Source organism: Desmodus rotundus, chromosome 7 (assembly GCF_022682495.2).
Source record: "Desmodus rotundus isolate HL8 chromosome 7, HLdesRot8A.1, whole genome shotgun sequence".
NCBI classification, from domain to species: domain Eukaryota; kingdom Metazoa; phylum Chordata; class Mammalia; order Chiroptera; family Phyllostomidae; genus Desmodus; species Desmodus rotundus.
In genome coordinates, this window is record NC_071393.1 from 63,608,395 (window position 1) to 63,636,066 (window position 27,672).

General features: G+C 42.1%; 1 protein-coding gene and 2 pseudogenes across 1 annotated transcript in view; 1 reads left to right on the forward strand and 2 right to left on the reverse strand.

The window, feature by feature from the left end:
* The window catches only part of MRPL52 (mitochondrial ribosomal protein L52), a 137,543-nt gene that overhangs the window by 65,421 nt on the left and 44,450 nt on the right, over window positions 1-27,672 (reverse strand). The window lies entirely within an intron of this gene.
* On the reverse strand, window positions 422-1,295 carry LOC112300795 (histone H3.3A-like; annotated as a pseudogene).
* On the forward strand, window positions 3,070-7,633 carry LOC112300949 (transaldolase pseudogene; annotated as a pseudogene).

Genomic DNA, 27,672 nt, shown 5'->3' on the forward strand with positions numbered 1-27,672 from the left:
TAAAGTAACCAATATTATGAGAGACAAATACTCCCTATGTAGTTCCTTCCCCTGCCTAGTTAAACCCTGACAAACCTTGCCTTTTCAATTCTCTTTATTTTTCTAAGTTTCAACCTTTCAATTTCTAATCCCTTAGATATATTAATTCTGCCATTTAGGCATGGTTAAGCTCTCTCTTCTGACTTTTTACTTTTTTTTCCCCCCAATGTGTGTGTTGATTTGTCATTTTTAGAATTCTGGACAAGTTTACTGTCAACCTTAAGTGTAACTTGCAGTGCTCTGTATAAAAATAAGCCCTACTTATTGGATAAGCATTTCTTTCTTCTTAAATAACTTCTTAGAAGTTATTTAACATGATTTATTTATTTGTTTATTATTATTTTTTTATAGTTTAATGTATTTTAATGGCAAAGTTACAGGAACAGCACAGAAGACAGACAACATTAAAAACATACGTGCATGTAGGACAACTCAGTTAGAAAAGTATAGTGAATGGATGGAATCTACTGTATGATAAAAATGCTACAAACACCATTTAGTTGCCATTAATAAGAAATTTAATTGTTTTAAAAAATCCAAATGCTGGCATTGTCCAGAAAAATTTAACAGGTTTATTTATATTTGTATAAAGTTGAACTGCTTGGAACTTGTTCACTGAAACACCTTGACTTGCACTAATGCTTTATGTCCCCACATTTATATTAAAAAAATTCACACACAAATGAAAATGGAAAAACGGCCAATACCTGATTTCTGTCCCCTATTTTCCACTTGCAATCATATACTTAGGTACCTTTTTGACTCCATGGAAAAAAAAAATCTAACATTCAGAACTACCAATAACAGGGAGAAGAGAATTTTTTTTTTTAAAGAATGAAATGTTTTCCATCATAGTGGATTCTTAAGCACACTCTCCATGTATGCGGTGTGCTAGCTGGATGTCTTTTGGCATAATTGTTACACGTTTGGCATGGATAGCACACAGGTTGGTGTCTTCAAAAAGGCCAACCAAATAGGCTTCACTTGCCTCCTGCAAAGCACCAATAGCTGCGCTCTGGAAGCGCAGATCTGTTTTGAAGCTCTGAGCAATTTCTCGTACTAGACGCTGGAAGGGAAGCTTGCGAATCAGAAGTTCAGTGAACTTCTGATAACGTCTAATTTCACCAAGTGCCACCGTACCAGGCCTGTAATGATGAGGTTTCTTCACCCCTCCAGTAGAGGGCGCACTCTTGGGAGCTGCTTTGGTAGCCAGTTGCTTCCTCCGATTTGCGGGCAGTCTGGTTTGTACGAGCCATGGTATAGGGACCTCTTTATTTATCCCCGTTCTCCTTCGGCTGGAGCTCCGCGAGCTGTAGGAGGTGCTGGCCTTAGAGAGCGAAGGTGGCTTCAAACACTTGTTTATTATTTTAAAAAATATTTTTAAATATTTTATTTAGTTATTTTTAGACAGAGGGGAAGGGAGGGAGAAAGAAGAGAAGCATCAATGTGTGGTTGCCTCTCCAGTGCTCCCTACTATGGACCTGGCCGGAAACCCTGGCATGGGCCCTGATTGGGAATTGAACCAGCAACCCTTTAGTTCGCAGGCTGGTGCTCAATCCACTGAGCCACCCTAGCCAGGGCTTAACGTGATTTAGATTATGAAAAGTAAAATGTTTCTGGGAGATTTTATGTTTGTTACTCAAGATGCAGAAAATAGAGCTTATCGTTATATAAGAAGAATTGTCTCTCCACAAATAAGTGTGTACTTGAAAAACATTATCATCTTACTGAGACTGGATAAGAATAAGTTTTAGGTGAACTTCTAGTTCTTATTGTTGTTAGTTGATGATTCGCACAGAACCTTAGGCCAAGATATAAAATAAAATAAAATAAGGGAAGTATTGTGAGTTGAGAGAAAAAGGAAACTCTATAACAAATAATAAAAAAAAAGAAGCCTGAGTTATTTCTCTGTGAACTTTAACTATGATTTATGCCTGAGTTCAAACATGGCAGATTTTAGTAGAGCCTTAAAATTAGATCCTGCTGCTGTAATTTACTTTGAGTTAGCCATTTATTGCTGACACTAAAAATACAGATTAGGGAGATTTCTCTATTTAAAGTTTATGGCCTTTTTCTAATTTCCCTTCTTTCTTCTCTTAGTTTGTAGTGCACTTCTGCTCTACATTTGTTGAACTTGGGTACATTGTGAAGTGCAAAGGCACAATCTATTTTTACTTTGGTATGAAGGAATTTCAGAGTATAAGGTCACTTGGCTAGTAATAAGTAAGTCAGGGCAAGAATTCATCCTGGATCTACCAGTAGCCAAACAGGGACAATTTGAGGCTCAAAATTAATCTTGATAGAAACATAATAATCCACTAACTAAAATGGGAATCCAGGAATCCATACTGATGTACACAAATGAATGACTGAATAAATATATGAAAGGTAGAGAAGGGAAAGTCTCCTTCAAGCACCATGTCAACCAATAAATGTGATAAATGAGGAAGGAATGATGGGAGTTAGAAAATCAGTGTTTGGAAACTACCATTTCATAACTGTTTCTGACCAGATCATCAATGGAAGATAATGTTAGTGTGGAAGTTTTTCTCAGAACATGACACTTACATACAAATTATTTTCCCCAAGATTATTTAGTGATTACGGAGGAAAAATAGTAACTTTATAGTGGTGCAATCTGGTAGACACTGCTTTAATCAAATAATCAAAGTTAATTTAGCCAGTAATGGGACCAAGTAGCATCATGTAACTCTGATGTGCTGCTTTGACAAGGACACAACACTGTTTTTATGGTGTTCTGCCAAAAATGCATAAACTGAATCCAAACTGAGGAATTGTCTTCAAATAACTGGACTGTAGTCTTCAAAAGAGTCAAGATAATGAAACACTTGGACTTCCGGCCAAGATGGAGGCATAGGTGACACTGTGCCTCCTCGCAGAACCAAAAGAAAGACAACAAGTTTAAAAACAAAAAACAACCAGAACTGACAGAAAATTAAACTGTATGGAAGTCCAACAACCAAGGAATTAAAGAAGAAACATTCATCCGGACTGGTAGGAGGGGCGGAGATGGGCAGCTGCACGGAGGGGACTGGTGGCAAAGTGGTGGCTGGCGGACCTGGCAAGGTGGCGGATTGCAGACTGGGCAGTCCCACGTTCTCGTGCAGATAAACCAGGAGGAATAGCTGGGGAGTGAGACAGACCATGCAACCCAGGGTTCTAGTGCAGGGAAATAAAGCCTCAAAACCTCTGACTGAAAACTCCTGTGGTGGTTGAGGCAGCAGCAGGAGAAACTCCCAGCCTCACAGGAGAGTTCATTGGAGAGACCCACAGGGTCCTAGAACCTACACAAGCCCACCCACCTGGGAATCAGCACCACAAGGGCCCAATTTGATTGTGGGTATCGGAGGAAGTGACTGAAAACCGGCAGAGTGGAGCAAGCGCCATTGTTCCCTCTCAGACCCTTCCCCCACATACAGCATCACAACGCAGCGACGTGGGTTGTCCCGCCCTGTGGAACACCTAAGGCTCCACCCCTTACTATGGAACAGGTGCACCAAGACAAAAAATAAAGGCCCAAATGAAAGAACAGATCAAAGCTCCAGAAAAAATACAACTAAGTGATGAAGAGATAGCCAACCTATCAGGTTCACACTTCAAAACACTGGTAATCAGAATTCTCACAGAAAGGGTCAAGTATGGTTGCAAATTAGATGAAAAAATGAAGGCTATGCTAAGTGAAGTAAAGGAAAATGTATAGGGAACCAACAGTGACGGAAAGGAAACTGGGACTCAAACCAACAGTGTGGACCAGAAGGAAGAAAGAAACATCCAACCAGAACAGAATGAAGAAATAAGAATTCAAAAAAAAAATGAGGAGAGGCTTAGGAACCTCTAGGACATCTTTAAATGTTCCAATATCCAAATCATAGGGATGCCAGAAGGAGAAGAGGAAGAGCAACAAATTGAAAACTTATTTGAACAAATAATGAAGGAGAACTTCCTTCATCTGGCAAAGGAAATAGACTTCCAGGAAGTCCAGGAAGCTCAGAGAGTCTCAAAGAAGTTGGACCCAAGGAGGAACACACCAAGGCACGTCATAATTACATTAGCCAAGATTAAGGATAAGGAGAGAAGCTTACAAGCAGCAAGAGAACAGGAGACAGTTACCTACAGAGGAGTTCCCATAAGACTGTCAGCTGATTTCTCCAAAGAGACCTTACAGGCAGGAAGGGACTGGCAAGAAGTATTCTAAGTCATGAAAGGCAAGGACCCACATCCAAGATTACTGTATCCAGCAAAGTTATCATTCAGAATGGAAGGGCAGATAAAGTGTTTCACAGATAATGTCATGTTAAAGGAGCTCATCATCACCAAGGCCTTACTATATGAAATGTTAAAGGGAATTATCTAAGAAAAAGAAGATAAAAACTATGAACAGTAAAATGACAACAAACTCATAGTTATTAACAACCGAACCTAAAACAAAAACAAACTAAGCCGACAACTAGAACAGGAACAGAACCACAGAAATGGAGATCACATGGAGGGTTATCAGCAGGGTAGTGGGAGAGGGAGGGAGAAAAGGTACAGAGAATAAGTAGCATAAACGGTAGGTAGAAAATAGACAGGGGGAAGTTAAGAACAGTATAGGAAATGTAGAAGCCAAAGAACTTATATGTATGACCCATGGACATGAACTAAAGGGGGGGAATGTGAGTGGGAGGTGGTGCATAGGGTGGAGGGGAATAAAGGGGGTGAAATGGGACAACTGTAATAGTGTAATCAATAAAACATATTAAAAAATAATGAAAAACTGATTAACTGCCCCAGATTAAAGGAGACTAGAGAGATGACAATTAAATGTAACATGAAATCCTGGAATTGAGACTGGACTTCAAAAAAAAAGAGGCCATTGTTAAAACAATTGTTGGTCCCTGGGTGGTGTGGCTCAGTGGACTGAGGGCAGCCTTCCAAGCAACGGGTCCCCCGTTGGATTCCCAGTCAGGGCACATGCCTGGGTTGTGGGCCAGGTCCCCAGTAGGGGGTACGCCAGAGGCAACCACACCTTGATGTTTCTCTCTCCCTTCCTCTCTCTCTAAAAATAAATAAATAAAATATGAAAAAACCAATTGATGGTATTTTCCTATGGACCGTGGATTAGACTATCGTATTGTAGTGATGTTAAATTATCTGATTTTGATTATTGTGCTGTAATTATGTAAGACAGTGTCTTTGTTCATAAGAAATGCACATTGGGGGCGGGGCCATGGGGCATCGTGGGCCACCCTGCTGCCGTTGTCTCCCACATCCAGCTCTTCAGTGAAGCTGCCGAGGATGGAGAATGCGCTGGACCAGCTCAAGCAGTTCACCACCATGGTGGCCCACAGGGGCAACTTCCACACCATCGATGAGTACAAGCCCCAGGATGCCACCACCAACCTGTCCCTGATCTTGGCGGCCGTGCAGATGCCCACCTACCAGGAGCTGGTGGAGGAGGACATTGCCCACGGCAGGAGGCTGCGCGGGACACAAGAGGAACAGATCCAAAATGCCATCGATAAGCTTTACTGTTTGGGGCAGAAATACTGAAAAAGATTCCAGGCCGTGTGTCCACGGAGGTAGATGTGAGTCCTGGTGTCCTCTTACTAGGACACCATAGTGGCCCAGGCATCTGCAAGGACTGGGTTCTGATCAAGCTCTCGTCCACCTGGGAGGGAATCCAGGCTGGAAAGGAGCTGGAGGAGCAGCACGGCATCCACTGCAACACGACGCTGCTCTTCTCCTTCGCGCAGGCTATGGCCTGTGCTGAAGCTGGGATGACACTCATCTCCCCCTTCGTGGGGGGCATCCTTGATTGGCATGTGGCCAACACAGACAAGAACATGTACGAGCCCCTGGAGGACCCTGGGGTGCGAAGTGTCACCAAGATCTACAACTACTATTAGAAGTTTGGCTAATAGACCATCGTCATGGGCTCCTCCTTCCGCAACACCGGCGAAGTCAAGGTGCTGGCAGGCTGCGACTTCCTCACCATCTCCCCCAAGCTCCTGGGGGAGCTGCTCAAGGACTGCAGCAAGCTGGTGCCCCGTGCTCTCAGTCAAGGCAGCCCAGGCCAGTGCCTGGAGAAGACCCACCCGGATGAGAAGGCCTTCCGTGGGCTGCACAGTGAGGACCAAATGGCTGTGGAGAAGCTCTCAGATGGGATCCAGGAGTTTGCTGCCGGATGCTGTGAAGCTGGAGCGGGGGGGGGGGGGGGGGGGGGGGGGGGGGGGTTGACTGAGCGGACGTTCAGTGCAGAGAACGGGAAGTAACCGGAGGTCGGGTCAGAGAGAGGTGCTGCCTTTGAGTCTGGGTCTGATTTACACATGCCTGGTGATGAATCTTGCATTTTTTTTTTTTTACGGATTGGAGCAGGGACAGATCATAGATTTCTGATTTTATGCAAAACTTTTGCCTAATGCATTAAACAGTCACTTAAAAAAAAAAGAAATGCACATTGAAACATGTTAAGGCAAATAATGATGGTTGCAACTTAACTTCAAATGGTTCAGAAAAAACGTATACATGTACACATACAAAGAGAATGATAAACAAATGGTGTAAAATGTAAACACTTGGGGAATCTGGGGAAAGAGTAGACAGGAATGCTTTACATGATCCTTGCAACTTTTCTGTAAATTTTAAATTATATGAAAATAAAAAGTTACCAAATAAACATAATCCTGACTTTGGGGGGTGAAGTTTTCAAGTAAAAATTTTTATTGAACTATAGTATGCATACAGAAGAGTGAACACATCAAAGGTGTACAACTTGGTACATTTTTATGAAATGAGCCCCCATGTAATCATGGTCCAGGTCAGGATCTAGAGCATTACCAACATTCTGGGAGCACCTTTTCCAGTGATTACCCATCCTTTCTCTGCAAAGGTAACCCTTATCAGACTTCTATTATCATAGTTTAGTTTTGCCTGTTTTTGAAAGTTGTATACATAGAATCATACCATATGATTCTTTTTTGTGTGTATTTTTCCCAACATAATATTTGTGAGAGTCATTTCTTGTTGTAGGTAGCTGTAGTTCATTCGTTTTCTTGTTCTTTAATATTGTATTGAATTAAGCAGATCATGATTTTTGCCCTTTCTACCATTGTTGGACATTTGGGTTGCATGGCAGGCCATCTCTTACATGGCCCCCAATGATCCTTGCCTCCTGCTTTCCATGAGCTTGTGTAATATTCTCTCCTTGAGTGTGAACTTGTGACTAGCTTCTAATGAATAGAATATGACAAAAGTGATAGAATTTCACTTATGAGATTAGGTTACAAAAAGATTGTGGCTTCCATTGTGAGTGTTATTTTTTGATTGATTCCCTTGGGAAACCAGTGCCACATCATGAGGTGGCCCTCTGGAGAGGTCCAGGTGGTGAGAGGCTGAGGCCCCAATCAGACCTTGAGAAGACTGCAGCCATGGCCGACGGCTTGACCGCAACATCATGACAGGCCATGAGGGAGAGTCTTAAAGCTAAACCACACTGGATTGCTGACTCACAGAATCAGTGAGATACACATGTTTGTGTTATTAGCTGTTAACTTTTGGGGTAAATTTTTTTTTTGCAGCAGTTGATGACTAATACAGATTGTTTTCCTAGTTTTGACTATTACAAACAGTATTGCCCAAATCTTCTTGTATGTATAGTACATTTATGTGGTTATTTCTTTTGAGATGTATATTCAGGAACAGAATGGCTGGCTCATAGGGTATATTTATGTCAGCTTACAAATACTGCCTTACAGTTTTCCAAAGTAGTTGTATAACTTTATACCTCTACCAACAGTATGAGTTTCTGTTCTTCCATATCCTTGACAATACTAGGCATTATCAATTTTTTAAATTTTAGATATTCTAATATCTCATCTTTCAAATATTTTACTTTGAAAAAATTCCAAACTTAGAGAAAAGTTGCAAGAATACTACACAAAACTTTAATATTCTCTTTACTTAGGTTCCTTAATTGTTAACCTTTTACCACATTTCTCTCTTCCTTTAATGTATACGATGATTCTTTATCTGAGAACAAGTTAAGAGCAAGTTGCAAACATGATGACCTATTCCTTAAGTTTGGCAGTGTATTTTCCTCCTGCAAGAGCTCTTTCCTGTGTAATTATAAGGGTCCCAAATCAGAAAATCAACATTGCTGTAACACTATTATTCAACCCACAGATCCTGTTAAAATTTTTGCCAACTGTCCCTTTCTCTCTCTCTCTCCTTTCTGGTCTAGAATCTAATTCAGTATTACTTTGCATTTTAGTTGTCACGTCTCTTTAGTTTTCTGCAATCTAGAAAACAGTTCTTACCTAGTTCCTTAGTGTTTCCCTATCTTCCATGACCTTGGCAGTTTTAAAGAGTGTACACCTTTCCTTCTCGATTGGGGTTTGTCTAGACTCAGGCCATGAATTCTTGGTAGAAGTACCCCCCAAAGGATGCTGTGCTCTCCTCAGTGCATCACTTCAGGTGACACCCAAGGTCAACCAGTCCCCCTTGCTAGTAAGGTTAACCAAGATCCCCCAGTTAAGTTGATATGTGCCTAGTTTCTCCACTGTGAAGTTGTTACAGAACAGACAGGGGGTGTTCACAATATACTATTACAGAAAGGATCCCCCCTTTCTCTCTGGGGGTCCCCCCCACATCTACTAGGTTCACAATGCCCGCTGCCAGAGGAAAGACGTCTCTCAATGCCAGAGACTGGTAAAAAGGAAATAAATTATTTATTTAAAAGTTATACAGACTTAGAGTAATGACTTAATGTATTCATTAAAATACTAAAGTCCTCTAGAATACCCACAGATGCACACAGTCCTTCCTTCTCCTTCTGCCCAGTCCGGGGTACTGTATCTCAGGGAAAGAAGTAGAAGTCCGTGATTCAGGCTCCTGGCACCATCAGCAGTGTTGCCGCCACGGGGTCCCCACTCTGCCAAAGCCACGTGGTCCTCTCTCTTCTCCTCCAAAACCACGTGATCCTCTGTCCCTATGGCTGTCACGCCTGGGTTTAAATCCCAGAACCGTCTTCCTCTGCAGCCCCATTTCTGACTCCTCCTACAATCAGTTACACCTGCCAGCATTCCCTATTCTTTCAGCTTTACTGGGCTGCCATAGTAAGTCTGGGCAGGTGTGGCCCCATGGCCTGGAGCCAATCTTCTCCAAGTTCTCACTCAGGTGCTGTAACCAGGGGGAGTTGCTTCCCAGTTACATCTTGGGTGGAAGTCACTCCCATCCCCCTGGCTCAAAGCATGGCCACGGCTATTTAACATATCTATGAAACCAGTTAAAGGTTATAGATATGTTAAATGACCATGCCAGGGGTTAGCTGCAAAGCTGTTGCTATACAAAACAGCTCTGAATGGCCCTGCTCCATGTGTCCCTTCCCCAAGCTCAGGCTTGTGAGGGTGAGGGCATCCTATATATATTTTTCTAATATTTACTGGAAACCTTGAGTTCTGGACCCCATTACAAATCCCTATTTGGGGCCCTCTTTTTGGCTGCACCCTGTTACAAAGTCATCATTTTTCCATTTGTGATTGAATAGTGTTTTGTGAGGAGATAGTCCAAGATGATCCCAACATCCTATTCCTCATCAAACCTTTCTCACTGATCTTGGTAACCAGTGATGACTCCTGACACCATGATGGTTGCCAGATGGTGGTTTTCAAAGTCCATCCTTTGTTCTACATTATTAGATGACATACTGCTGTAAGGAGGAGCTTTTGTTTCTTCCTTATTCATTCTTTCACTCATTTATTCACATCAGTATGGACTTATGGTCAGTGGATTAGTACATGTTACAATCATTATTATGATAATCAGATTGTCCCAGTTTGGGCCCTCTCAAGCTCAGTCCCATGTCCTTTGGCCACATCCCCATCATTCTTTGAGCACTTCCTCATTTTCTGCTACAGTTGAGTGTTCTAAGCTCATCTTATGCTTCAGTACTGGAATGAGTCATTTCTCTAAGGAGTCCTGGTTTCTTTTAGTGAAAGATGGTATTTTGAAACCAAGATATGGATGTTTAGTATGCTCATTGTAAGTATGTGTTACATGTATACATTAATATCTATATATCTATCATCCATCTCTTTACCATATGCCTATATCTTTATTACCTATCTATCTTCATCCTTCAAGTAATCCATCACACCAATACCTCCAATTCTAATCCAATACCTCAGGTTTTGTTCTGGTCTTTCCCCATTCCACCTATGTGTAAATCCCTCCTTAGACCCTGATCAACCTCAATGTATTTACCTACTTCTCAATCTCCATGTATGTAGTCAATCTTCCTCTATGTAACCAATCTCCAGACCACAAAGACTTCCTCCTTGGCTAACCTTCTTCTTGGTTCTGCCAACTTCTCAGTCCCAGCCATTTCCTTGGCCAGTTTCCACCTTGGTTTGCTGCCTCCTTGTGGCTGCCTCTTTGGTGGCCACACTGCCACCTTCAAGGGATAGGCAAGGAAGGGTGTGGAATAAGGAAGAGGAATGGTAACCCAGATATTTTGATTCTTAGGCCAGTGTTTTATTTATTGGGTTTCTTAGGGAGAATCCAACACTCTTCAGGAATTTATGCACACTGAGAATTTGGCCTCTTAAGATATCCCAGTATGCTGTGTATTTTATGACTTCAAATGACTAATATTAGCAGGATTCAGCATTGTTTAATGAGGATAGGGGGATGAGAAACAGCGGGAACAGATACGAAAGAAAATGTGGGGAAAGATAAACAATCACTTCAGTTGGGCATAGACAGAGGTCAAATCCAGTCTTAGTTTCATAGTAAGAATGTTTCTCTCAGTGCTCCTGCCTCAGACCAGGAGCTTGCCATAGAAAGGCTGGTTTGGGTTAAAGTGGGCTGGAAGGTGTTTTCAGATCCATCCTAGAGAGAAATGCACATTTTAGAACGGTTTTGAAATCAACTTGACCTTCCCAGAAGCCAAGTGGTCAGGTTAGACCTATCAGTCAGCTTCAGACTAAGTAGGTGCCTAACCTCAGGCTGGGGTCAAAATGGTCTCTGGAGGGCAAAGAAATACCCCGGGAACCTCCTCAGCTCTAATCTAATCCGATCTGATTGGACCTGATCTGATCTAATCAATCAAATCTAATCTAATCTAATCTCTTCCATTGCTCTGTTATTTGCTAATAAGCTTTTTGAACCACTTGACAGAACAACTCTCCTCCACATTTTGTCGAATAAACTAGACAGATAAGAGTTTGACGGTCTGGAATCAAACTCTGAAAAGTTAAGTGGCATTTGTGTAATGTTATAAAGTTATATATTGTTACTGGTTCAAAGTCTGTGTGCCTGATGCTCTGAAGAGCCAAAACACAAAATGTCAGTTTGGAATAAGAAGAAAAGGTTTATTCATTGAGAAGGCCCAGCTCCAGAAGGTGGGGGTGCCTTATTATAGCTCCCGCAAATCCATTTTAAGAGAGCCTAGAATTCAGGCATCATCTATGTCAAAGCAAGGGAGGAGTGACGAGGCAAGAGGTGGATGAAAGCTGCAGACAGCTAGGTACCAAGACAGGGATCCATGGGAGAGCATGAAATTTCTAAATCCCTTTGTTTCTGGCCTGTCCATAGACCCCCTCTGATATGAGTTGGGTCTAGAGACTCTTGATACATAATTTTTCATCTCTTGGGAAAGGTGTCTTTTGACAAGGGACTGTCTTTGCAAAATCTCAAACCTCCAGCAAGATTCCTCTAGCTAATTAGCATTTAGTATAGCAGGAGCTATTAGCCAGAAGTCCTAGGGAGAAATGCAGGCTACAATTAAGATAGTTACAGAGAGCAAACCTTTCACTCTGCTACATGACACATTTTGGTTAATCTCTGTCAACATGTTAGTGGATAGGGGCCTGGTCCTGAGTGGGTCTGCCTAGGACCAGTTGTAGTGTGTGGGTTCTTGACTTTTTGTAGGAAAGATTTCACTACACGAGTCCAGCTGACTCTGAGGGCACATTTATTAAAGCTGGGGACAGTAAAACAAGGGAGGGCCTAGCATAGAGGAAGCAACAGGAGAGCCAAGGCTGGGCTGCCTGAGCTCACTGGGAAGTCAGATAAAGGGGGCTTTGGGGACAGGTTCAAGGGGTTATTCTGGGATGAGCTGCTCCTGCCTCTTGCCATAGAGTTTCAGAGACACATGTCTGTGGGGTTAAGAAGTGGGGGAAGAAGAAGGGAAAGGATTGGCTCAGGATTTTCCCCATAAAGAGAGTGCACATACTGGGTCCTTTGTGTTGAGGCTTTTATCTCTCTCTTGCAGGTGGGAATCTCAGGGGGAGGTCTCAGGGGAGGGTTTCAGCAGATATTCATCAGTTTTCCAGGTGTGCTCTTTCAGGGTTGTGGTCTCCACTGATTGGTTAGTGCCAGGACGCAGTCATTAGTCATCGAAGTGGATCCTGGTGTCACCTACCTGGTTTTGCTGCTTTTCTGGGCCTGGAGCTGAAACACAACTGAGGCCTAGATGTTATCTCCAGCGGGCGAGGGGGGTGGGGGGGTGAGGGTGGGGGGGTCAGGAAGGCCAGGGAAGAAAGGTTACTCTAGGTCAGGGTCCTTGTTTTCCTAGTTTTGTCCCCTGCCAGGGCTTTCTGCCCTGGTGACTACCTGCACCTGGCTGTAAATTGCTTGGCCATTGTGTTCAGCTATGTCTCAGTTTCCCTATTCCACTTGCCAACGAATTTTCCTAGCTTCTTGCTATCCTGCCTCAAACAGGCAACACCAATTAGCAAATTCATGAATTAGGGTAATGTGAAGGACAATGATTTGTTTGATGTAGTCATTACGGACAGTCTGCAAGACTAGTTGTTTGGGTAATAACTGCCCAGGTCCCATTTATCTTGCTTTCTAGAACTGTATCCTGAAGACACTGCTTAGGAGGTGTGTGTCTTTAGGCTTGTCAGTTACCTTTCCTGTGCTTCTGGTCCCTCATCTGTGAAAGTACACATGGGGATACTGTGTGTCTCACTGAGGTAACACATATAATTTTCAGAGGGGTGCTTGGCACATGAGAGGCACCCAATAAGTATCAGTTAGTGGTAGTGGTTGTTATTAATGTTTTAAGCTGCAGATTCATCCTTAGTAAAAAAAAATTCTGCAACAAATCTAATCAACTTTCTTGGTGCTCCCATAGACATCATGAGTTTATTATTATTTACTAATAAAAATGTATAGAGAGCACCCCCATTTGCCTCTTCATTAGTTTGAAATAGATGAGATTGAGTTGGTTCATTCTGGAAAAATAGCTGGTTGGGTCCAGCTATAGTTCTCTTCAGTGCCACTGATGTTTTCACCATTTCCTCACTGGGAAGTTGAAATTGCTCTTTACAGATACAAGTGTTCCACTAATGGAACCCAGTGTCTCCTGAAAACTTTTCACTCATTATGGTCTGTTAGTTGTTTTAACTCCAGAAGAGTTTCCCTGCCAAGGAAAACAGAACTGAGCAATTTCAAACTTATACTTAGCTCCCATTTTAAAAAAGCTTTCTGTCAATGAATAGAGACTGTGATGTTGAGTGGAGCTCTGAACTGGGAGTCAGAAGGGCTCCCAGTTTCAACACTGCATCTATTTGTAAATATCTATCATGTACGTTCTAAGTACACAGCAACATGCCTGCTGGACATTGAAGGGATTCAAAGAAAGGGTTCAAACAAGTGGACCTTCCTCTCAGAGAACTTGCAACCTGGCCAGAGGGAAAAACAGCTGTAATGCGAGGCTGAATGAAGTAAATGCGGAATCCAGCATCCTACAATATGCTGAGGGGAAGAAATTGTAATAAGGGGCAGGGAAAAGGTGTCCTGGGTAACCAGCACCTCCTCCATCATTGTATGCTCTCCTTTGTATAGGTGTGCCTTGTTTAATTGTTTTGTTCTATTGCACTATCTGCTTCACAGATACCATATTTCTTTTTTTTATTAATTTTTATTGTTATTCAATTACAGTTGTATGCCTTTTCTCCCCTTCCCTCCCCCCACCCCAGCTGAACCCACCTCCCTCCCCCACTCCCACCATCCCCCACGATTTTGTCCATGTGTCCTTTATAATAGTCCCTGCAATCCCCTCTTCCCACTGTCCCCACCCCACTCCCCCCTGGCCACTGCTAGACTGTTCCCCCCCTCAATGTCTCTGGTTGTATTTTGTTTGCTTTTTTTCTTTTGTTGATTATGTTCCAGTTAAAGGTGAGATCATATGGTATTTGTCCCTCACCGTCTGGCTTATTTCACTTAGCATATGCTCTCCAGTTTCATCCATGCCGTTGCAAAGGATATAAGCTCCTTCTTTCTCTCTGCTGTGTAGAATTCCATTGTGTAAATATACCATAGTTTTTGGATCCACTTGTTTGCTGATGGGCACTTAGGGTTGCTTCCAGTACTTGGCTATTGTACATTGTGCTGCTATGAACATTGGGGTGCACAGGTTCTTTTGGATTGGTGTTTCAGGGTTCTTACGGTATAATCCCAGCAGTGGAATTGCTGGGTCAAAGGGCAGTTCCATTTTTAGTTTTCTGAGGAAATTCCATCCTGTTTTCCACAGTGGCCTCACCAGTCTGCATTCCCACCAACAGTGCACTAGGGTTCCCTTTTCTCCGCATCCTCTCCAACATTTGTTTGTGGATTTGTTTATGCTGGCCACTCTGACTGGTGTGAGATGGTACCTCATTGTGGTTTTAATTTGCGTGTCTCTGATGACTAGTGATGCTGAGCATCTTTTCATATGTCTCTGGGCCCTCTGTATGTCTTCCTTGGAGAAGTGTCTGTTCAAGTCCTCTGCCCATTTTTTAATTGGGTTGTTTGTCTTCCTGGAGTGAAGTTGTGTGAGTTCTTTATACATTTTGGAGATCAGGCTCTTGTCTGAGGTATCATTGACAAATATGTTTTCCCATACTGTTGGTTCTCTTTGTAATTTGGTGCTGTTTTCTTTAGCCTTGCAGAAGCTTTTTATTTTGATGAGGTCCTATTTGTTTATTCTTTCCTTTATGTCCCTTGCTTTAGGGGACATGTCTGTGAGGATGTTGCTGCTTGGAATGTCTGAGATTTTCCTGCCAATGTTTTCCTCGAGGACTTTTATGGTGTTACAACTTATATTTAAGTCTTTTATCCATCTTGAGTTTATTTTTGTGTATGGCGTAAGTTGGTGACCGAGTTTCATTTTTTTGCACGTAGCTGTCCAGATCTCCCAACACCACTTGTTGAAGAGGCTGTTTTTGCTCCATTTTATGCTCCTGCCTCCTTTGTCAAATATTAATTGACTGTAAAGACTTGAGTTTATTTCTGGGCTCTCTGTTCTGTTCCATCGGTCTATGTGCCTGTTTCAATGCCAGTACCAGGCTGTTTTGATGACAGTGGCCTTGTAATACAGTTTGATATCAGGTATTGTGATCCCTCCTGCTTTGTTCTTCTTTCTCAAAATTGCTGCAGCTATTCAGGGTCGTTTATGTTTCCATATAAATTTCTGAAATGTTTGTTCTATATCTGTGAAATATGTCATGGGTACTCTAATAGAGATTGCATTGAATCTATAAATTGCTTTGGGTAGTATGGCCATTTTGATGATGTTAATTCTTCCAATCCATGAGCATGGTACATGCTTCCATTTGTTTGTGTCTTCCTTAATTTCTTTCTTCAGTGTTGTGTAGTTTTCTGAGTACAGGTCTTTTACCTCCTTGGTTAGGTTGATTCCTAGGTACTTTATTTTTCTTGATGCTATATCAAATGGGATTTTTTCCCTGATTTCTGTTTCTGCAGTTTCGTTGTTGGTGTACAGGAATGCCTTTGATTTCTGAGTATTGACTTTGTATCCAGCTGTTTTGCCAGATTCATTTATTAGGTCAGGTAGTTTTCTGGTGGAGTCTATAGGATTTTCCATGTACACTATCATGTCATCTGCAAACAGTGACAGTTTCATTTCCTCCTTTCCAATTTGGATGCCTTTTATGTCTTTTTCTTGTCTGATTGCTGTGGCTAGGACTTCCAATACTATGTTGAATAGGAGTGGTGAGAGAAGGCATCCTTGTCTTGTTCCTGATCTTAGTGGGAAAGCTCTAAGTTTTTGTCCATGGTGTATGATGTTGGCTGTAGGTCTCTCATATATGGCCTTTATGATGTTGAGAAATGCTCCCTGTATTCCCACTTTGCTGAGTGTTTTTATCAGATGGGTGTTGTATCTTATCAAATGCTTTTTCCTCATCTATTGATATGATCATGTGATTTTTGTCTTTGCTGTTGTTGATGTGATGTATTATGTTTATTGATTTGCGAATATTGTACCATCCTTGCATCCCTGGGATGAATCCCACTTGGTCATGGTGGATGATCTTTTGAATGTATTGCTGGATGCGGTTTGCCAATATTTTGTTGAGAATTTTAGCGTCTATGTTCATCAGCGATATTGGCCTGAAGTTTTCTTTCTTTGTTGTGTCTTTATCTGGTTTTGGGATTAGGATGATGCTGGCTTCATAAAAAGAGTTTGGGAGTCTTCCATCAGTTTGGATTTTTTCAAATAGTCTGTGATGGATAGGGGTTAGCTCTTCCTTAAATGCTTTGTAGAATTCTCCTGTGAAACCATCTGGTCCAGGGCTTTTGTGTGTTGGGAGTTTTTTGATGACTGCTTCAATTAGGTCTGCTGTTATTGGTCTGTTCAGGTTTTCTGCTTCTTCTTCATTCAGTTTTGGAAGATTATATTTTTCTAGAAATGTGTCCATTTCACCTAGGTTTTCAAATTTCTTGGCATACAGTTCTTCATAGTAATTTCTTACAATCCTTTGTATTTCTGTGGTATCAGTTGTAATCTCTCCTCTTTCGTTTCTAATTGTGTTTATTTGGATCCTCTCTCTTTTTTTCTTGATGAGCCTACTTAAAGGCTTGTCAATTTTGTTTATCTTTTCAAAGAACCAGCTCCTGGATTCATTGATCCTTAGAATTGTGCTTTTAGTCTCTATGTCATTTAGTTCTGCTCTGATCTTGGTTATTTCCTTCCTTCTGCTTGCTCTGGGCTGTCTTTGTTGTTGTTCCTCCAGTTCTTGTAGGCGTAGGGTTAGGTTGTTTGTTTGAAATGTTTCTGTCTTTTTAAGGTAGGCCTGTATTGCTATGAACTTCCCTCTCAGGACTGCCTTTGCTGTGTCCCATAGGTTTTGGGTTGTTATGAGTTCGTTTTCATTTGTTTCCAGAATGTTTTTGATTTCTTCCCTAATCTCGCTCTTGACCCATTCATTGTTTAATAGCATGCTATTCAGTCTCCATGATTTTGAGTGTTTTGGGTTTTTTCCTTTGGGGTTGGTTTCTAGTTTCAGCCCCTTGTGGTCAGAGAAAACGCTTGATATGATTTCAATTTTCTTGAAGTTGTTTAGGCTTGCTTTGTGTCCTATTATGTGGTCTATCTTTGAGAAAGTTCCATGTACACTTGAAAAGAATGTGTATTTTGCTTCTTTGGGATGAAAAGCTCTCTATATATCAGTAAGTGCATTTCCTCTAGGGTATTGTTAAGTGATACAATATCCTTGTTGATATTTTGTTTGGAAGACCTGTCCATTTTTGATAGTGGGGTGTTAAAGTCCCCTACTATAATTGTGGTGCTGTCAATATCTTTCTTGAAATCCTCCAATATTTTCTTTATGTATTTGGGTGCTCCTATGTTGGGTGCATATATATTTATAATGTTTATGTCTTCTTGGTGGATTCTTCCTTTGAGTATTATGAAGTGACCTTCTGGGTCTCTCTTTATGGCCCTTCTTTGGAAGTCTATTTTGTCTGATATGAGTATTGCTACCCCTGCCTTTTTTTCCTGTCTGTCTGCTTGGAAAATTTGTTTCCAGCCCTTCATTTTCAGTCTGTATAAGTCTTTTGTCCTGAGATGGGTCTCTTGTAGGCAGCATATGTGTGGGTCATGTTTTCCTATCCATTCAGCTATTCTACGTCTTTTGATTGGAGCATTGGTTTATCCCATTTACGTTTAAGGTTATTATCGAAAGGAAGTTATTCATTGCCTTTATTCCTACCTGTGTTCCTCTGTCTTTCTCTTTTCCTTCCTTTCCTTAAAGCAGTCCCTTTAGCATCTCTTGCAGAGCTGGTTTGGTGTATGTACACTTCTAAAAGAAGTGTATTCTTTTAGACTTTCTTTGTCTGGGAAACTCTTTATTTGGCCTTCTATCTTGATTGAGAGCCTTGCTGGGTAAAGTAGCCTTGGTTGCAGGCCTCTGTTTCTCATTACTTGGAATATTTTTTGCCATTCTCTTCTGGCTTGGAGCGTCTCCATTGAGAAGTCAGTTGCTAACCTTATTGGGGCTCCCTTGTACGTTACTTCCTTTTTCTCCCTTGCTGCCTTTAAGATCCTCTCTTTGTCTTGGAAATTTGCCATTTTAATTATGATGTGTCTTGCAGTGGGTCTCTTTGGGTTCCTCTTGCTTGGGACTCTCTGTGTTTCCTGGATTTGGGAGACTTTTTCTCTCCTCAGATTAGGGAAATTTTCCATCATTACTTTTTCAAACAGGTTTTCTATCCCTTGCTCTTCTTCTTCTCTTTCTAGTATTCCTATTATACAGATATTGTTACGTTTCATGTTGTCCTGCATTTCCCTTATTGCCTCTTCATTCTTTCTGAGCCTCTTTTCCTTTTCTTGCTCTTTCTGGGTGTTTTTTTCTACTTTGTCCTCCAGCTCGCTGATCCGATCCTCTGCTTCATCAAGTGTGCTTTTCATTCCTTCTACTGTGTTCTTCAATTCAGAAATTGTATTCTTCATTTCCTCTGGGCTCTTGTTGATAGTTTCTATTTCCTTTTTCATATTGATATAGTTTGCAGTGAGTTCATTGTAGTTTCCCTATAGTTTCTGGTAATTCTCTGTGAGCTCAATGAGCTCAGTGAGCTTCCTGATAACCATTGCTTTGAACTCAGTATCTGATAGTTGACTTGCCTCTTTTTCAGTTAGCATTCTTTCTGAGACTTCCTCCTTTCCTTTCATTTGGGAATTGTTTCTTTGTCTTCCCATTGTTTGTGGGACTCTTCATGTTAGCCTCTGCTTCTTAAATTGATCTATTCTGACTCCCTGGGTTTATGGTATGAACTTCTATGGTAGAATGCCAGTGGGATTCAGTGGTGCTGTCTCCTTAATGTCCTGTGCTCACTGGTCTTGAGCTGACGTTTATGGGTGTAACACGGTCTAACTCTGGTCTTTTCAGCACTCCAGGTTTTGTTGTCTCACCTGTGGGAAAAAGAGAAAGGGGGGAAGAAAAAAAAAGAAGGGAAGGAGGGAAAAAGGAAATAGAAAAGGAGGAAAGGAAGGAAGGAAGGAAGAAGGAATAAAGAAAGATCGGAGGCAAGATAAGAAGGAATTTTAACAAAAATTAAAACATAGAAATAGATAAAAGAAGGCAGGAAGAAGGCATAAAAAAGGTAAAGGATGGGAGGAAGAAGGAATGAGAAAAAAAAAAGAAAGGAAGAAGGAATTCAGGGGGAAAGGAGGAAAGGGAAAAAAAAAATCTTCTGCTGGCTTTAAACCGGTCGGGTTAGTTCTGCTGGTCGTCCTGTCTGTGCAACGGGAAGGGGTGGTTGGAAGGATTGGTTTCACTTTTATTCCTTCCTGGGCCACACTCTTCGCTGTTGTTCAGCCTGCAGTCTCCCTTAGCCCTGCAGCTCCCCTCTGCTGGGTGTTCCGCCTTTGTCCTAGAGAGCTAGTAGGCCCTGCAGGGCTGTGTGCGCAGGTGTTAGGTAGGCGTTGTAGGTGTGGTCCCTGGCAGGCTGTCAGGCCGTTGATCAGCCAATCCAGCCGCTTTGTGTTGGGGACGCCCGCAGCTGGCAGATCCAGCTGCTTTGTGCTTGGGTCGTGTGCAGCCAGCCGATCCAGGCGCTTTGTGCTGGGGACGCTCGCAGTAGGCCAATCCAGCCGCCTTATCCAGCCGCCCTGGGCTTGAGTCTCTCCGGCGGGCGGGGCCATCCTGGGACTGAGTCACGCAGCACTCGGGTCTGCTGTTTTGGGCCTGTGGGTGGAGCAGCTATCCTCTGCTCCAGATGCTCTCCCACCTGAGGTTTCAGGTGTGGGCACCCCTCCGGGGTTTCATGTGTGGGCCCCCAGTTCGCTAATCTGCGAGCGCGCAACCCGGCCTCAGGTGAGCGCCGGGGCTGCTTATCCCGCCCTCGCAGTCCAGGGGCTGAGGCGGGAGGGGCACAGGGGCCGAGGCTGCTGCCGAGAGTTCTCTAACTAGCCCCTGAGTGCCTCTATTTTCTTTTTCTTTTTGAGAAATTCTTCCTATTCAAGCCCCCCCCCCCCCCCCCCCCCCCCCCCCCCCCCCGGTCCAAACAAGCACCTGGCTGCTCACAGCTCAGCCTGGCCCTCTCCCAAGACTCCTGCAGCAGCCCCTGTGCCTGGGTTGGGGCTTCTGCAGCCCTTGTCCCTCTCGGGTCCCGGGTCCCGGGGACCTTATTGTCCTTAAGCACTCTTCTTACCATCAGATCTTTCAATGTCCTCTATCTTTGGTCTCTGATCTTCATATATGCTGGAATACTGTTGGCTGTTCGCTCTGCTCAGATCAGCTAGGTATTTCCCTGGCGTTGAGGGGAAGTGGACTCCGCTCCCACCTATGTTGCTGCCATCTTCCAGATACCATATTTCTTACAAATTGAAGGTAAGACCCTCCACCAGGAAAAATATGACTTGCTGAAGGGTTAGCATTTATTTTTTTAGCAATAAAGTATTTTTAAATCAAGGTATGAACCATTTTTAGATATAATGCTATTATTGCACATTAAAAAATTCTTTTTATTATTTTAACTTTTTGTTTCATTGTTGCTCAAGTACAGTTTTCTCCACTTTCTCCACACCACTCCCCACCCCGCCAGCCATCCCCACCTCCCGCCCTGGATCCTACCCCCCTTTGGCTTTGTCCATGTGTCCTTTATACATGTTCCTTGATGACCCTTTCCTCTTTTCCCCCCATTATCTTCTCCCACCTCCCCTCTGGTTACTGTCAGTTTGTTCTTAATTTCAATGTCTGTTATTATTGCACACTTAATAGACTATAGTATAGTGTAAACATAATTTAAAAAAATTTTAAATTCTCACCTGAGGAAATGTTTATTGATTTTAGAGAGAGAGAAACATCCATCAGTTGCCTCCTGTATGTGCGCCCACCAATGATTGGACTGCAACTTAGATATGCTCCCTGACAGGGAATTCAATCCACAGCCATTTAGTGTACTGGACAATGCTCCAACCAACTGCGCCATCTGGATAGGGCTAAACATAACTTTTATATGCACTGGGAAACTAAAACATTTGTGTGACTCACTTTATTATACTGATCTGGAACCATACCTGCAATATTTCAAAGGTTTGTCTGTATTATAAGGTATGGAAAACTGGGAATGGTATTCCCCAGACTCCTTTGCTTTCAGGGTTCTCATTGTAGTCTATGTTCTGCCAATTTGGCTTGATTTGGAAAGTAGAAGAGAAGAAGTCATTTTCCCCTCTCTTCTGATAGTGTTGGTAGGTAGACATGTGGGCTTCCTGGACATCAGCTTTCGTGATGGCCCTGGGGCCATTTCATCGGACTTGGGCTGTCTGCACAGCTTCCAGGAACTTCCTGACTGCGTGGGAGTGACTCTTCTCTCTCAGTGTGTACTGGCTAATGAAACTAGGTCTTCTGCAATGCCATGCTCTTTTTTTTACCTCTGAGCCTTTACTTATCTGTTTCCTCCTCTCTGTCACCTAATTTGTCTTCCCTCCCACCTCCTTTGTATTTTACTCATCTTTATGTACCAGCAATTAGTCAGCAACTCTTGCATATCAATTAATCAATCAAATTTTGGTGGCAGATTAGATGGAGGAATGAATGAAAGAAAAGGAGAGGTTACAGGTTTAGGCAGATCTATAAATGGGATGGGGGTGGTGAACATAGTGGAGAGGGTAAGTTATGAATAGTGACAAAGCAGAATAACGATTAGAGGGGTTGGGACAAGACACAGATAAATAGAAATACACTCCTTTATTGCAGTAATATCATTGGGTTTCTAATAATATAAAATATATGAAAAAGACAAGCACCATGGGTTGCCAACTGTATGAATATTTGTTAAAGGATGAAGGCCAAATATAGAATGAGTGGGGAAATGGGTCTGCCATGTCTTGAGGGTGTGTAGAATGAACCAGGGTGGAGATGACCTCTAGAGGAACATATCAATGGAGAAGACACACAGGAGAGTGGGTTCTATATGGGAATGGTGGGAAGGACACCCCAGGCTTAAGTAGAAAGATCATAATATTTGTACAGTCATTTTCAGGTACATTATCCTATTTTACCCCCACAGCAACCCTGTGAAAAAAGTATATACTATTAGTAATAAAAATAAGTTTTTTTCAGTCAAGCAGATCAACCAATGAGTCAAACAGGCTCATTATCTTCCAGCAGTTACTCAGCCAGTTAGCAGCTCCCAGCAAATCGAGTCCTGGAGTGGTATCAAAAGAACATCAGTGGGGTGGCTGCTTTGTCAAACTAGTCCAGGAGAGCAGATAAATCACTATGAAGTTGTGATTACTGGCTGTTTGTGCCATGACTATTGCTTAATGTTGGATCAGCCTGAGTGGGTGACTCAATTTTTCTTGCACTCGCCCTTCCCATATTCAATTTAAGAATTATGATTTTTGTTCTAAATATAAAAACAAATGAATAAACAGATTAAAAAAATAAGGTTTTTTTGCTTGGAAAAGCAATGTGTTTACTGCGGAAAACCAGCATATCTAAGTATTCAAAGGAAAAAGAATAAAAATCACTTTTAAGGCCGTCATTGTCAACATCTTGATGCTGGCTTCTCACAGCTTTTGTATGCATATTTATTTATTTCTAAATTAATAAATTGGGATCACATTGCATATTTTAGCTTGTGATTTTACTTAAGACACTGTGACCATATTTTCATGTCATTAAATGTTCTTCTATGCATGAGATTAATGGCTCCATAATATCCCATTGTCTGGCCAACTTGTACCAAAACTTATTTAACCTATCATTTATTGCAGCATTTAATTGACTTCAGTTTTTACCTTTATAAACCATGTTGAGATGAATGTCCTTATAGTTAAGTCTGTGAACATATCTTCAATTGCATTCTTAGGATGACTGGCTAAAAGTGGAATTACTGAATCAGTATGTCTGCACATTTTAAGGCTCCCCCCCCCCCATTCCCAGTCTGTGCTCCTAAGTGTTCACACTAGCTTTTGGAGAGTATATATTTCTTTGAGTCTTCTAAACAAAGATTATTCTAATGTTTTTTGCCATTTAAAAATGTTGAAATAAACATTATTTTCATTTTTAAAAATGAACTGAGGCTGAAGGAGGCTATCGAGGGTACAGAGTGGGTGGTGGAGCCTCACTACAGCCAGGCCTGCACTTGCTTCAGTCTCAAGTGCCCTGTGTCTCCTTCCCAGGAGGGCACTGCCACTGGAGGACCTTATTTCCTCCCCAAAAGAAAATAGGTATCAGGTCACCAGTATTACATTGTTAAAAACTCCAACATGATCATGGATTCCATTAATAGAATGTGACTAGTAGGAGTTACATAGTAATTAGGTTTACTAAGGTTTGGTCACAGCCTTCTTCATGCATTGGGTTTAAAGGCTATATAACTAAAACAGACATTTGAAATAGTCCATTGATAAATCTTACAAATGATCAAAGAATTAGATAAGAGGATCTAGGAATGCAGGACACTGAGTATTAAATTATTTAGATAGGTGAAGAAAGGGTAGAAGGAGCTCTGATCTTTGAAGATTTGTGGCCTGAGTGTGTAGTGTTTAGTTGACAGAGGGAAGTATATTTTGTAAGCGAGACACTGGGGGAGGGTGTGTTATATTTCTTGGAAGTTTCGAAGGAAAGATCTTTGCACTGTTCACCACCCCAATACTTCTCTATCATGAGGACTGCTTTAGAGGCAGGGGGAGAAGAGGTGGCTTGTTGGACTCTGTGTATGTAAGAGAGTCATGGTACACCTTGATGTGGGCGTGGTGAGGCTGCTTTCATGCTACTGGTGCCATCTGGATCGTTTTACCAGCAGCCCGCGTTTTTTTCGTGTTTTTAATTACTCCAGGGGGACGCGAAGGGGGTGTGAGTGGGAAGATAGGTGGGTTGAGGGGGAATAGAAGAAAAGGAAGGGCCTGGAAGGAGCTGGAACAAGGTTGCTTCTCAACTCCCTGAACACCCCCTTGTTTCACATCCCTTTGGCCAAAGGCACTTCTTTGATCTTTATGGGATGAAGGTAAAAATCTAAAAAGTTTGATATAAAATTCTGAAAGGCCTTATTTTAAGGTAGTGGGTTAGAGAGAGCACTGGCTTCAACATCGTGGGTTAGTCGCTCACTATCTGAGTGGCCTCAGGCTTACTACTTCACCTGCTCTAGAAGTCTCAGGCACCACTCCCCCCACCTCCAGCTATAATAATGCATTTACTGAACCAAGCACTGTAAAATGAAGGGACCAGAACAGGTCAGGAACCTTAATTTGGGGTTCCTGAATATGCTTTAGGGGTTTGTAAACTTGTTAAACATTTTTCTGGGAAAAGAGTTAGAATGTTCATCACATTTTATGAGAGAAAAACCAGAAAAAGTTAAACAGTGGGCTAAACGAGCTCTAAGTTCCCCCCAGCCTCGACCCCCAGGTCTTCTCTTATAGAACAAATGGGGTTGCACCTGGTACCTCCCTTCACCTTCCTGCTCTTGGAAAAGGTTGGATATGTGCTGGTTGTAGGCACAGAATTATGAGGACAAATGTGGCAAGACCTGGTTTTCAAACTACACCAACAGGGTTTGAACTCTACTTTGTCACTTACTAAATAGGTAACTTTAAGCAAATTAAATCTTCCTGAGCTTCTGTTTCCTCATTTTTAAAATGTGGATAATACTATACATACCTTCTCCTGATGTTAATCTTTGCAAAGTGTTTAAAGGAGTACCTGGCAAATAGCAAGCATTATTTAACTACTCTCACTATTGAAGACGAATGTATGTGCGAATGCAAGTGAAAATGTTTGGAAGAGATTGTGTGTGTGAGAGGGGGTATGGGGGGCAGAAGATATGAAACTGTACTTGGGTAGCAGGATATGAATTCCTAAATCACTTTTTGTGTGAAAATTTGAATTCATTCTCTGTCTCTCTCTCTCTTTCTTTGCAATCAGGAATCATTTGAAAGAAAAAGTTTGTTCTGCTTTGGCAGGGTAAAACTCCATTTCCATTTCCCATCACTACCTTGCTTCTCGCACGAGTAGGACTGACAGTCTGGGATTTGATGCTGGTGTCTGACAGTGACTTTCCCATCCTGAAGGTCCTGAGAAAGGCCCACTGAGGACAGTCTTCTTGTGAGTATCATGATTTCAGGACCCCATGGCTGGACTGGACCAGAGACCTCATCAGCTGACCCTTGGGTCCTGGTCTGAGTGGGAAGCTGGCATCACCTGTGGTCACATTCCTGCAGCCAGCCAGCCAGCACTATGAGCAGAAATGATGTCTGCCCCTGTCTCAGATGTATGCTATAAGGACACTATTTGATTTTTGTGGGATAAAGGTCACCCCCTTAGAAGCTTGGTGGAGTGGGGGAAACCATGCCTGTCCCTTGGGGTTGCCCTGAATGGTTGGAACACTTAGGAACACACAGCTGGGACCAGTGGGCAGATTCTGTGGGTCCATTGTCTAAACCACATGGACAGTCTTTCCTTTGTTCTGCTTAGAAATGGAGAGGAAGTGTCTTTGTCTTTGATCTTATTCTTTATTCCTCTGAATAGTCTGTGATTGGGCAGGGGCATTTCTTTGTGCAGGATACATTTTCCCAGTGATTTCCTGGAAATTATTGAGGGACCCTGGCACAAAATACCAGAGGCTGGGTTGCTTAAAAACAGCAGCAATTTATTTCTTATAGGTCTGGAGACTGGAAGTCTGAGGTCAAGGTGCCAGCATGGTTGGGTGAGGGACCATTTTTTCCTTTGGAGAGAAATTCTTTTAAGCATGTTGGAGCCATTGTGACCTCATTCCAGTGAGTAGTGGGTCTAGAATGAGAAGATTTGCCCTCTTAAGGATCCCACAGTGAAGAAGAGAGCTAAAAAGGAAACCATGAGAGAAGAATTAGATTTCATATTGAGATATATGGACACTTCAGACAGTAAAATGCACTCCTTTAAAACACATAGTTGGATGAATTTTGAGAAATGTGTACGTTGTGCTATGATAACAACAATTAAGATAAGGAAGAGTCCCCTGTAATTTTTCCTCCTTTAGTTGGTTCCCTTTTCCTATCCTCAGCTGCTGTAACTGCTGATCTGATTTCTGACCCTTTTGCCTTTTCTAGACTTGTCAAGACAATGGAATCATGAAGCCTTTAGTATCTGGCTTATTTCGCTCGTACATGCTTTTGAGATTTATCCACATTGTTGCTTGTACCATTAGTTTGTTCCTTTTCTTTATCTGTTCTGATTTTAGTTTGTAGACCAAAGCATTTCCTGGTGATTTGTCTTGCCCTGCAGTCTGACTCTTGTTAGAAGCCCTTCCTCTTCTTCCGTCCTCAGCAGTGTATCTCTCAGGAATCCCCTATATTCTCTGCCTTTGGGACTGGTGGTGGCGTCTGCCCTCATTGGCTCATTGTTTGGGGACAGCAAGGCCATGGCTTATTCTCAGACCTCCCTGCATGCAGAGCTCTTGCTTCCCCTTTCCATGCTATAGAAGGCAAAGAGAGTTACATTATGCTCTGACTCCTATGTGTCCAGGAAAGGCCCTGTGATCATGAAAGCCCTGGGTTTTTATTATCCAACCAGAAGGAAGTATTCATTTCCACTTGAATAGAGGCATAAGCTGTGTTTTAGACTGGGTCTGGCTATTTTGCATAAAACAAAGGAGTTATACATTAGCATGGAGTAACTGGCTCTTTTCAGTAGCCCTCTAGCAATGACTACAGACAATGGCTTAATTATAAGCTACCACAGCTAAAAGACTCATAACCCACACTCAATATCTTTACAAAATTTCACCATTCCTTTTGTGAGAGATTTAAATTGGTTTGCAGATCTAAAGAACAGCTTACTTTATCCTTTTCATTTCCTCACTTCAAGTTTATTTCAGCCTCCGACCTTTGCCAAAGCTGTTCCCACACCCTGGGTGCCTTCCCTCTATTTTTTTTTTTTTTGCTTAGCCCTTATTTACTTCTTTTTCAAAGCTCATTTCAGGCACTTCATCTTTTAAGTAGGGTTTCTTTTTTTCTTCTCTTTTTCCCTTTTTTACAACTTCAGTCCAGCCTGAGCTCTACTATCTGTGAGCATTCATTTCTAGTACACATAATTTAAGTCATTATTCTTCACTTGTATGTATTGGTGATATTGTCTTCTTTACAGAAATAGCTGTTTGAGAGTAGAGACCACATCTTACTCAGTTTTGGATTCCAGCACCTAACACAGATCCTGGCAAAATACACTTTTGTTGAACCAATGAGTGAATGAATATTAGGCATATGGCAGTTACTCAGTAAGTAATTGTTGATTGATTGATTGTGGGACCACTGTAGGAAATGCTGCATAACTTCGTTCACTTTATCACCATTTTAATGCTGGTCAGGACTGCTAGCAGAGATTCACTTAGAAACCATGTTTTCTTCCAGCACTGATTCCT